General features: G+C 37.8%; 1 pseudogene; it reads right to left on the bottom strand.

Annotated features, from left to right (window-relative positions):
* Positions 1–5836: 5836 nt before the first annotated feature.
* LOC137202787 (SH3 domain-binding glutamic acid-rich-like protein 2 pseudogene) lies at positions 5837–6597 on the bottom strand (annotated as a pseudogene).
* Positions 6598–9177: the final 2580 nt, after the last annotated feature.

Genomic DNA, 9177 nt, shown 5'->3' with positions numbered 1-9177 from the left:
ATGTGTAGTCTAACATTTTAATACTGATCACTGCAGATAAGGGTGATATAAATTTGGAGATGTTGAAATTCCACAATGAACACAGAGATGGAAACAGAACTTAGTACAACTTTTTACATGGTAGATGCCATTTAAATAAATAACTACAGCTTATGTCAACAATGGGAGGGCCTTGGAGGAAAGAGGATGGTGAGAGATGCAGGTGAAAATTCCAAAAGTATGTTCAAAGTGAGCCGTTACTATTTAATGAATCTACAGCCTCCCGGGCCAGCCTCCTATCATGACCTAATACAGTGTACACACATCCTTTATGCTAAGTAACAAAAGTTGGCAATTTTAACGGGCTGGGGCTTCCTCTGACCACTGGCAGGGGCCAGGGTGTAGGGAAACCACTGCCCTAAGAATGTTGCATATTTAAAACAAGTATCCCAAAGACATACCAGCCCATGAATTTTATAATGAAGTAAAACTCAAACTTCAAGCTATGGGGCTTCCAATTCCGTCAATATTTATGGGGCCAAATAACAGCACTTCCTAGCTGATCACTGAACTGAAGTCACTCTGTCTTTCACACAGAAGTGGGGAGAACTTTGGAGCTCTTCCTTGGGAATCCTTTGGTCCCATAAAAGTCTACTGAAAAAAAAAATCAATGAGTCCATCCTATCACTTCATCAGACATACCCAGCAATGTTAGAATTTTCTCAGCTCCTGACTTCCTGCTTTTACTAAAGTACATGGATGATTAGTGGCGTAGGCCTTTGGGATGTTCACTCACACTGCCGTCAGATGCTTCTCATTCCCTTCATGACTTCCTCCAGGTTCTGTTTTTATTTCTAGGTAAATTACTCAAATGAGTTGTTCATACAGTTAACGTCCCTCCCACTTCCCGCCCCTGTCCAAAGCCAAGTATAATAGTCCTGCCTTTGCACACTTTGCCACCCCGTAGTCAATTTCCTGTTGAAACAACATGGCAGCAGTTTTTGACTCAACAAAATGGGTAATGTGTCATAAAATCGTTTTAAATGAGAAGTAGAGATCTGTATTCTAGTCATTCCTCCATCAATGAGGGATGCTGTGACCTTTGGAAAGTTGCTCAATTTTCCCCTGATTTGATTCTATAAAATACAAATTGTAATAGGCTTTATTTCATGATGTCACAGGAATATCCATATATGTATATATATGGATATATGTGTGTATATATATATATATATATATATATATATATATATAGGCATCAGATCTGTGATGATCCTTTAAGTAGTTTTAAAATTTATTCATTTAAATTAAATGATTACTTTTCAAATTTCAGACCTCTCAATTCACCAAATGATTTCACCTTTAAAAAAAGGAGTTTATTTTTTTGAAAATATAGATTTTATTTTTTTGCTTTTCCTAAGTATGTCAAAGTTAGTTTGTGGACAGATAAGTCTTATGAGCCCCAGAGACTATAATCAAAAAACAAAACATTTGCAGTAGGTTGGTACTGAAACCTGCTGTTCTCTCTCCCAGTTTTTCCGATGTACTTCAAATGTTCAAATGTTTAGCAGGCTCGGATAACTTAATCAATGAAGCTCTTATTTTTGGCATTCTCACATTCCAAATTAAAATTACATTATATTTTTTTGGGAAAACCCCCCACCAGTACCATCTGTGAATTGAATGGTGTCATTACATCAAAGTACTGCAATTAGAACAATAGGGTAAAATTAATGCCAATGTTAAGTACAGATGTGCCAGATATGATGGGTAGTTGATACACAATTCAAATTGACAACCATGTGCAATGTGGAAAGTATCCAGGCATAACCCCAGATCCAGTTGGCCAATGGATGTCATGATTGCCTCACAGAGAACATATTTAAAAGAGATTTATTTGGCAGTAAGAAAAAGTTAGTTTCAAAAGACCGTAGTCTATCCTAGGTTACTCATACAAAGCTTTTATTATCTCAGGGTAAAAATGGGCCCACAGAAGATAATCCAAAGGGAACATAACATTCCGTAGCCAGAGAAAAAAATTCCCATTTTTTTCAGGAATATAACATTTGGTATTTTCATTACATGGCAGATCATATGGCATTATTAGTCTGATGGTGCTGCTTTTTATTTTTGTAGCTGCGACAAACTATTAGCTTTTGCATGCAATGGGGGTTTCTTAGTATAGGTTAATAGGATAATACATTTTATTATTTAGGTTCACCATCTGTAAACTCAAATTTTTAGAATGGGTGATCATGGGCTAGAATTCTCTTCAGTTTAGGATGTTCTAATGTTTGGTATGAATGTTAATGCTAACATGATGGTTTTACTTACACAGTCATAAGATGTTTAATCTCTGTCATTTCATGTTGATGTGTTTGACAAAATGTGGTATTAAAAGAAGAGATGTAAGTTGTTCAATGTGTAAGAGTATTGATGAAGCCGTGGGCTATCTCTATCTGCTCCTTTTTTTTTTTACTTTCTTGACAATTTCTTTACTTGAAATGTACAAAGCAGTTGAGCATAGTTTCTAAACAAAGAAGAACTTCTAACAGGGAATATGTAAACATTACGTATTCTCCTTCCTTATTGCAATATGTAAACATTCTGGGAAAAGGACGCACAGATCTTGGGGACATTTGCTCAGGAGCCACAAGGATCACAGCCTACTAATTCCATGTTTCCCACAAGAATGACAAATTGTTCTTCATTGTCTTCAGGGTATTCAGGGGTCATGGAGAATACTAGGGGCCCTGAAGACTCCCCAAACTATTCACAAACAGTATTGTTTCTCAAATTTGCATAATATACTGCGACAGCCGCCTCTAAGATGACCCCCAATCACCCTTGCCTCCTGGTATTCATACCCTTGCGTTGTCCATCCCACAGTGAATCAGGTCTCTATCAGCTCTTAACTACAAATGGTAAATAGCATTTTTTATGTTACAATAATTTTGCTACTAGATCCAGAAATTTTTAGCAACAAATTTAAAACATTATTTTGTGAATAGGCATAATTAGCCTATAAGCCTCATAGCAGCAGCTTTTATTTAAGCAAATAAGTTTTGAAAATGAGACAATATTTATAAAGCAAGGACGGCAGCTGCTAAGTCAACAATTATATGGAGGTATCAACTGATGTGTTTCTGTTCATGAAGGCTATCTTGAACTGAGGTCAGGATATTTTTCCATGGAACAAAATATTGCAGTCCAAGAATAATGGCATATCCATGTTGTTTTCTGAAATGCCACATTTCCACATTCTTTTCCTGCATTATTGCTCAATTTTCTCCGTCTTTTTTTTTTTTCCTGGAATTTATTCCTCTTTAATGCTGAATATAAAATCTGAGATTTCACCAATGCCTTTAGAGAAAAATGCATACAAACCGAAATCTAAAAACAATAATTTTGCAGATCAAAATGGGCTCTGACACTTTAGAAAAGATGTTACATGAAAAGCATTTCTAGAAAAAGCAAAACCCTGTACAGCAAAATCAAATTAAAAAACAAAACAAAACAAACCAGAAAGAGGCTTTGGTACCTTTCAACAACAGAGGACAAAAGTAAGTTTAGTTCATTATTAAATTCATGTAATATAAAAACATCTATGTGGGAGTGTTGAATAAATCTATAAAACAGAAACAAATCTAAAATATATTAGAGCCTGAGAGAAAAAAAAAATCTTCCTTTTCTCCTCTTTGATTTTAATAGAATACCAGAATCTGGAAAAACAAGTACTTCCCCAACTAAATTTTCTTCTGGTCTGCATATACCTAGCAGGATGGCATTCTGTATTTTATCTCATTTTAAAATGGCATAATTTGATTTTTAGCAGCACATTTTCTTTGCCCCAACAAGCCTAGTATAGGAAATAAAAATTCTGTCTTAAAATGCTCTTGATATTACACCTATGTCTGCAATTCCCATCCACTTCTTTCCTAGATTTTTAAGACTGTGATTCTCCAGATCTAAAGGTAGCTAGTTAAAGAAGGGATGAAGAAAACCATTACATGTTTGGAATTCAGCTGGTAAAACACAAGTAAGGACACAGTATTCTCTGAACATGGTGTGGTCCCAGAGGGCAATACCTTAGGACTCTGCAGAGCCTGGGTACTGAGGGAAATGCCACACAATGTGCTTCTAGCTCGCTCATAACAAGTACAATACCAGATGAAGCTGGTCTCTCCTATTTCTTTGCTGCTCCAAAAAAAAAAAAAAAAGAAAGAAAGAAAGAAAATGTGGGGTGGGGTAGATGATCTGTAACTGTGGTAAATAATTTAGCACTCCTATTCATCTAGTCTGTTTAGGACAGCCATACTGGGCCTACTACAACCAGAGTAATTCAGAAGTTTTGAGACAAACAATTCTGAGTAGCTTTCTTGGTCTAGCAAGTATTGTATTGATCCTACAACCCCAAGACTCAATCTTACCAAGTTGCTTCTTGGTACTCACTGGCAAGAGTAGACAAAATGTAAGTTAGACCGTTGCAACATTAACTTTTTAAAAATTGCTGTATCTTAAGAAATTCTAAGTCTTCTTAGACTTTAACACAATATCCAGTTCAAAAAAATTTTCCTGGATAGTCCCTGGGATTTATCAAGTGGAATTTGACCTGGATCGTATTTAATGCCAACTAAGCAGTTATAACCATGATTTTACAGCAGCTTTCATGGGAGAGAAAATTGTGGATTATGTATCTGTTCCAGTCATATAGGAATCAGTGGCATGCTTTTCTTCTGGCTGTAGTCCTGGGATGCAAATCTCAGGCTGGGATGTCAGTCCTGGGATGTTAGCTTTAGAATAGGAGGGAGAGAACACAGGTGACAGGGCCTAAATTCTTGTTCTTTCCATTTCTTACAAACTTCCTGCTCAGAATCTAAAGGGCAGGTTCACCATCAGGATGCTGGGAATAGCAGAATATCTTAGGTAACCCTCTGAATTTATTCTATTCAAGACTATTCCCAAGTTTGGCAACTAGAAACTCTAAAACTGTGAGCAGGGACAAGGATGCAGAAAAGGAGCCTTTGCCCTAATGAAGTCGACAGGTTCAGTGTTTATCAGCAACAACTCCAAAGGAAGGAGATATTTCACATGCCAAGTACAATTCAGAGTGAGTCTCTGACAGCCCCTTTCTGGTATGTACTCTGTTCTGAAATATCACTGGTGTTCATATATGGAATGAAAACGCGTATCTATGTTACTCTGAAAATCCGGGACTGTGCATTGGCCAGAGATATGAGCTGGCAGAGTCAGAGGACCAATGAAAAGTAACACAGGAAAAAAATTAAATTGTGCAGCAATATTAGTGTCTTTTAATTTGCCTCATCAAGGGTTCACAAAATATATTTAACCGAGATCTTCTTTTCTCGAAAAATATGATCCCTTCGCAAAATATATAAGCAGCTATTAGTTAGGGGAGCTGCGTTTAAAGATATATGTGCACTTACGCATAAATAAGTTGCTAAAGTTGCTAAAGCTGAAATGCTTTCAGGTACGAGTCAGATTATGTCTCTATAAATTAATTGTCAGTGCACCTCTTTAAATATATCTTTTAAGCAATCTTACACATTAGGTGAAACTTTTCCTTTGTAAGTGATAAAGGAGCATGTATTTTTTAAAAGAGCAATTCTTTTCATCCCTGTCACTCGGTTCTGATCACACACTGCTGCAACAGTGATTTCTGGAAACATCTGTAGAGGCTTGGAGGATTTATGGGGGTAAGAATTTCCATTACCAAAAGGAGGCTAGAACATCTAACTTTTTCTTCAGTTATGACAAGCACTGGAATAGTGATGTTCGTGAATCTGCAGCAAAGATCTTTAGCCCTTTGTCAACCAACATTGCTTTTTTTCTTTCTGATCAAAATATTCTAATAGCCTGGCAGACTAATTTCAAGGATACCACCTTGGCAGCCTGAAGAGAAGCAGGTCTCAGCAATCCTGGCATCAACTACAACCCAGGGCAGATCCAGTACTTTCTCTCTGATGGTGCCACCTGCTTATCACTCAGTTATTCAGGAAGCACCCCTGTAACAGGTGACAGTACCTCCGGGTGAGTGAGGCAACTGCAGGCAATTCTGAAAACAAGAAAAAAACCCACCATGGTCCTGATTTGGTTTAAAGCACTCATGCAATCCCATCAGACCCATGTCTTCCCCAAACACCTTTTCCGTGGCAAGCAAAGTTACTCATAATGCATGTGGCTTCTGTCACACTGATGCATTAGGTAAGCAGGTGTGTGCTGAGCACCAGGGGCTCTGCAAAATGCATCTCCGTCCTCTTCCACTTGTCTTCACTAAGGTTCTTCCTTTGATGCCAACTGTGATTTCAGGCCTAAGAATGAAAAGACTGTGTTGCTTTCCTTGGATTCAAATAAACTGTCATAGTCTGCACAGTATCGGTCACCATTAAATATCTGAGGTGGCAGAGGGTTGCCCTGAACAGGCTCCTTCTCCGGGGGGATGTTTTTGTACATCCACTGCCTCTGCTCTTCTGACATCGTGATGTCCACCTCCTCAGACTTTATCTTGTTGGCTTCCAGAAATCTAACCACATCCTGCTGCTGCTTCTTTATCGTCATGAAGCCCGAGGAGGAGGTGGTGAACACGCAGACGACCATCCTCTCGCCAGGCACAGCGCTCCAGTCTCCCGGTCTGCAGATCAATTTTCTCAGTCTTAAACAAAGTTTAGAGTGGAAAAGGGAACATAAAATAATGGAAACAAAGGATACCAAGAGGCGTAAAGTCTCATCTTTTCACCACCCATTGTTACTAATCTTAAAATTTATCAAAATTCACTTTGTAAGTAGTAGTAGAGTATATCATAACCTATATTGCCTAATATTTCCCCCAGTCAAATACAGTGTTCTTAAATGGCAAAAAAAATACTAGGTTAATTTTTAATAACTTAGCATAATATATACTTGTTGAGAACATAGTATATACAAGGGGTTGTAGATAAACAGTGTTGACTCAAACTGCTCTCAATGTGATTATCATCTTATAAGAGGTCCCAAAGAACTATAGGCAAAGCAAAAATGAAAGGAGTCACATAAGAGAGGTAAGGAGTTTTAATGAGGGAAAAGTCACTTTAGGTTGGAGGGATCAGGACCCTACATAGTACAGGGGACAGTATTGGCCGAGTAGATGGCGAACCCCTGGTAGAGGAAACAGAATGAGCAAACCTAGAAAAAAGTCAGGAATCAAGAATTATTTGTTCATTCAACAAGGTGAGACATGGAAGTGGCTTGGATTAAAATGGCAGAGGTGAGGCTCTGACTCAGGAAAGACTGATTGTGGAGGCTGAAGAATTGGCTGATTATTAAGATGTGAGGTGTGAGAGATGAGGAAAAGTTAAGTTTGATTGCAATTACAATTTAGTGCAGATGAAACCCAAAGAACAAATGTTATGGTAGAAAGAAAAGACCAGAAGTATGATTTGTATCAGCTCTGGAGGTCCCTGAATACCTTGACTATCCTCTTTTAGCTTCACCTAAAAAAGATATTCACAGTTCAGTTTACTGGGAAGGACTCTGTAGAGATGACCTTAATGACAACCAGAACCCTGGACACAAACAATGTCAGGAATAAATTATTCTCTGCATCCTCTCTTTGTTTGACTCTTTATGGGCTTTATTCTCTAGGACAGCTTATCCATATGGCAGGAAGTTTCAAGCTCACAGCCTTGCAATACTGAGATCAAAGGGGAAAGAAGAACATTTCCTCAGCTCTTATTTGAAAAATTCAGGGAAGGACACTGAGTGGTCACATGACTATACCTGAACCATTTACTATAAACTGTTGTGAATCATATATTCATCTCGCTGAGCAATGAGCAGCCCACATTCCTCTACAGAAGCACCCACCTAGTATGAGTGGACATTTTCCAGAAGAATGGAACAGGGGGAGAGGCAGGCAAAATATTAACTCTTAAAGTTAAGTGAGACTTAAGCCTGAAATACTTTATATATATGCAAATAATATATGATATATAAGTGCATTATATATGTTATACAGTACATTATATACATGGTATATATAATTTATACATAATGTATATAAGCCTGTTATTGTTTTTACTCCTTCCATCTAAAGATAATCCCTCTAGCAGATCACAATTTTGCTCATTCACTTGAGGAAATTGCTCTATCAATTCTCTCCATCATCAATTTTCTCCTGTCTATGGGATCTTTCTCATCAGCATTATTCTCCCATCTTAAAAATAAAAGTTTCCCTTGACCCCGTATTCCTCATCAGCCATTCCCCTTTTCCTCTGTTCACCTTTAAGACAAAATTTCTTGAAACAATTATCTTTACTCTGACTTCAAGTTCTCTGGTTTTATTCTCTCTTAAGCCCATTCCACTCAGGTTTCTGTCCTTCACCAATGAAACACTTAACAATTTCACCAATGACCTTCATACTGACAAATTCATTGACCAATTCTTAGACCTTATCTTATTTGGCCCCTCAGTAATATTCACTGCATCATTCCCTCTTTCTTGCTACTTTTGCCTTGTTTTTCGCGGCTTATTGAATCTTCTTCTTAGAGTTTTTTGTCAGTTTCCTTTGATAGCGCTTGCTTATTGTCAATTACTTACTTTTAGGGAGCCCAGTGACTCCAACCTTGGTTCTCTTTTTCTTCTCTGCTTAAACTTACTCCCTTGATGATCTCATCAAGTCTCATGGCTTTAAACTTCACTGCTGGCACTAAAACTTATATCTTTAGCTATTATCTCTTCTCTGAATTCTAGACCCATGTGTCACACTGCCTACTCAACACCTCTATGTAGATGTCCAAAATATCTTAAATTAACATGTACTTACTTAAACTACTTAATCTTCCATCCCAAACCTACTTACCCACTGTTATGGGCTCAGTTGTGTCCCAGACCCTCTGACTCCCAACCCCAATTCAGATGTGGAAGTCTTAACCTGAATGTGATTGTTCACATTCTGAATGTGATACTTCTGAATGTGATTGTATTTGAAGATAGGGCTTTTAAAAACGTTATTAAGGTAAAATGAGGTCCTATGGGTTGGCCTTAATCCAATCTGACTGTTGTCCTTATAAGAAGAGGAGATTAGGATACACAGAGAGACACCAGACATGTGTGCAAAGAAGAAGGACCATGTGAACACACAAAGAGAATAGAGCAAGCCTGAGATGCCTCAGAAGAAACCAAACCTGCTGACACCTGGA

The sequence above is a fragment of the Pseudorca crassidens genome, chromosome 11 (assembly GCF_039906515.1).
Source record: "Pseudorca crassidens isolate mPseCra1 chromosome 11, mPseCra1.hap1, whole genome shotgun sequence".
NCBI classification, from domain to species: Eukaryota; Metazoa; Chordata; class Mammalia; order Artiodactyla; family Delphinidae; genus Pseudorca; species Pseudorca crassidens.
Note: the sequence above shows the minus strand (reverse complement) of the source record. Positions and strands in the feature narration are given on the sequence as shown.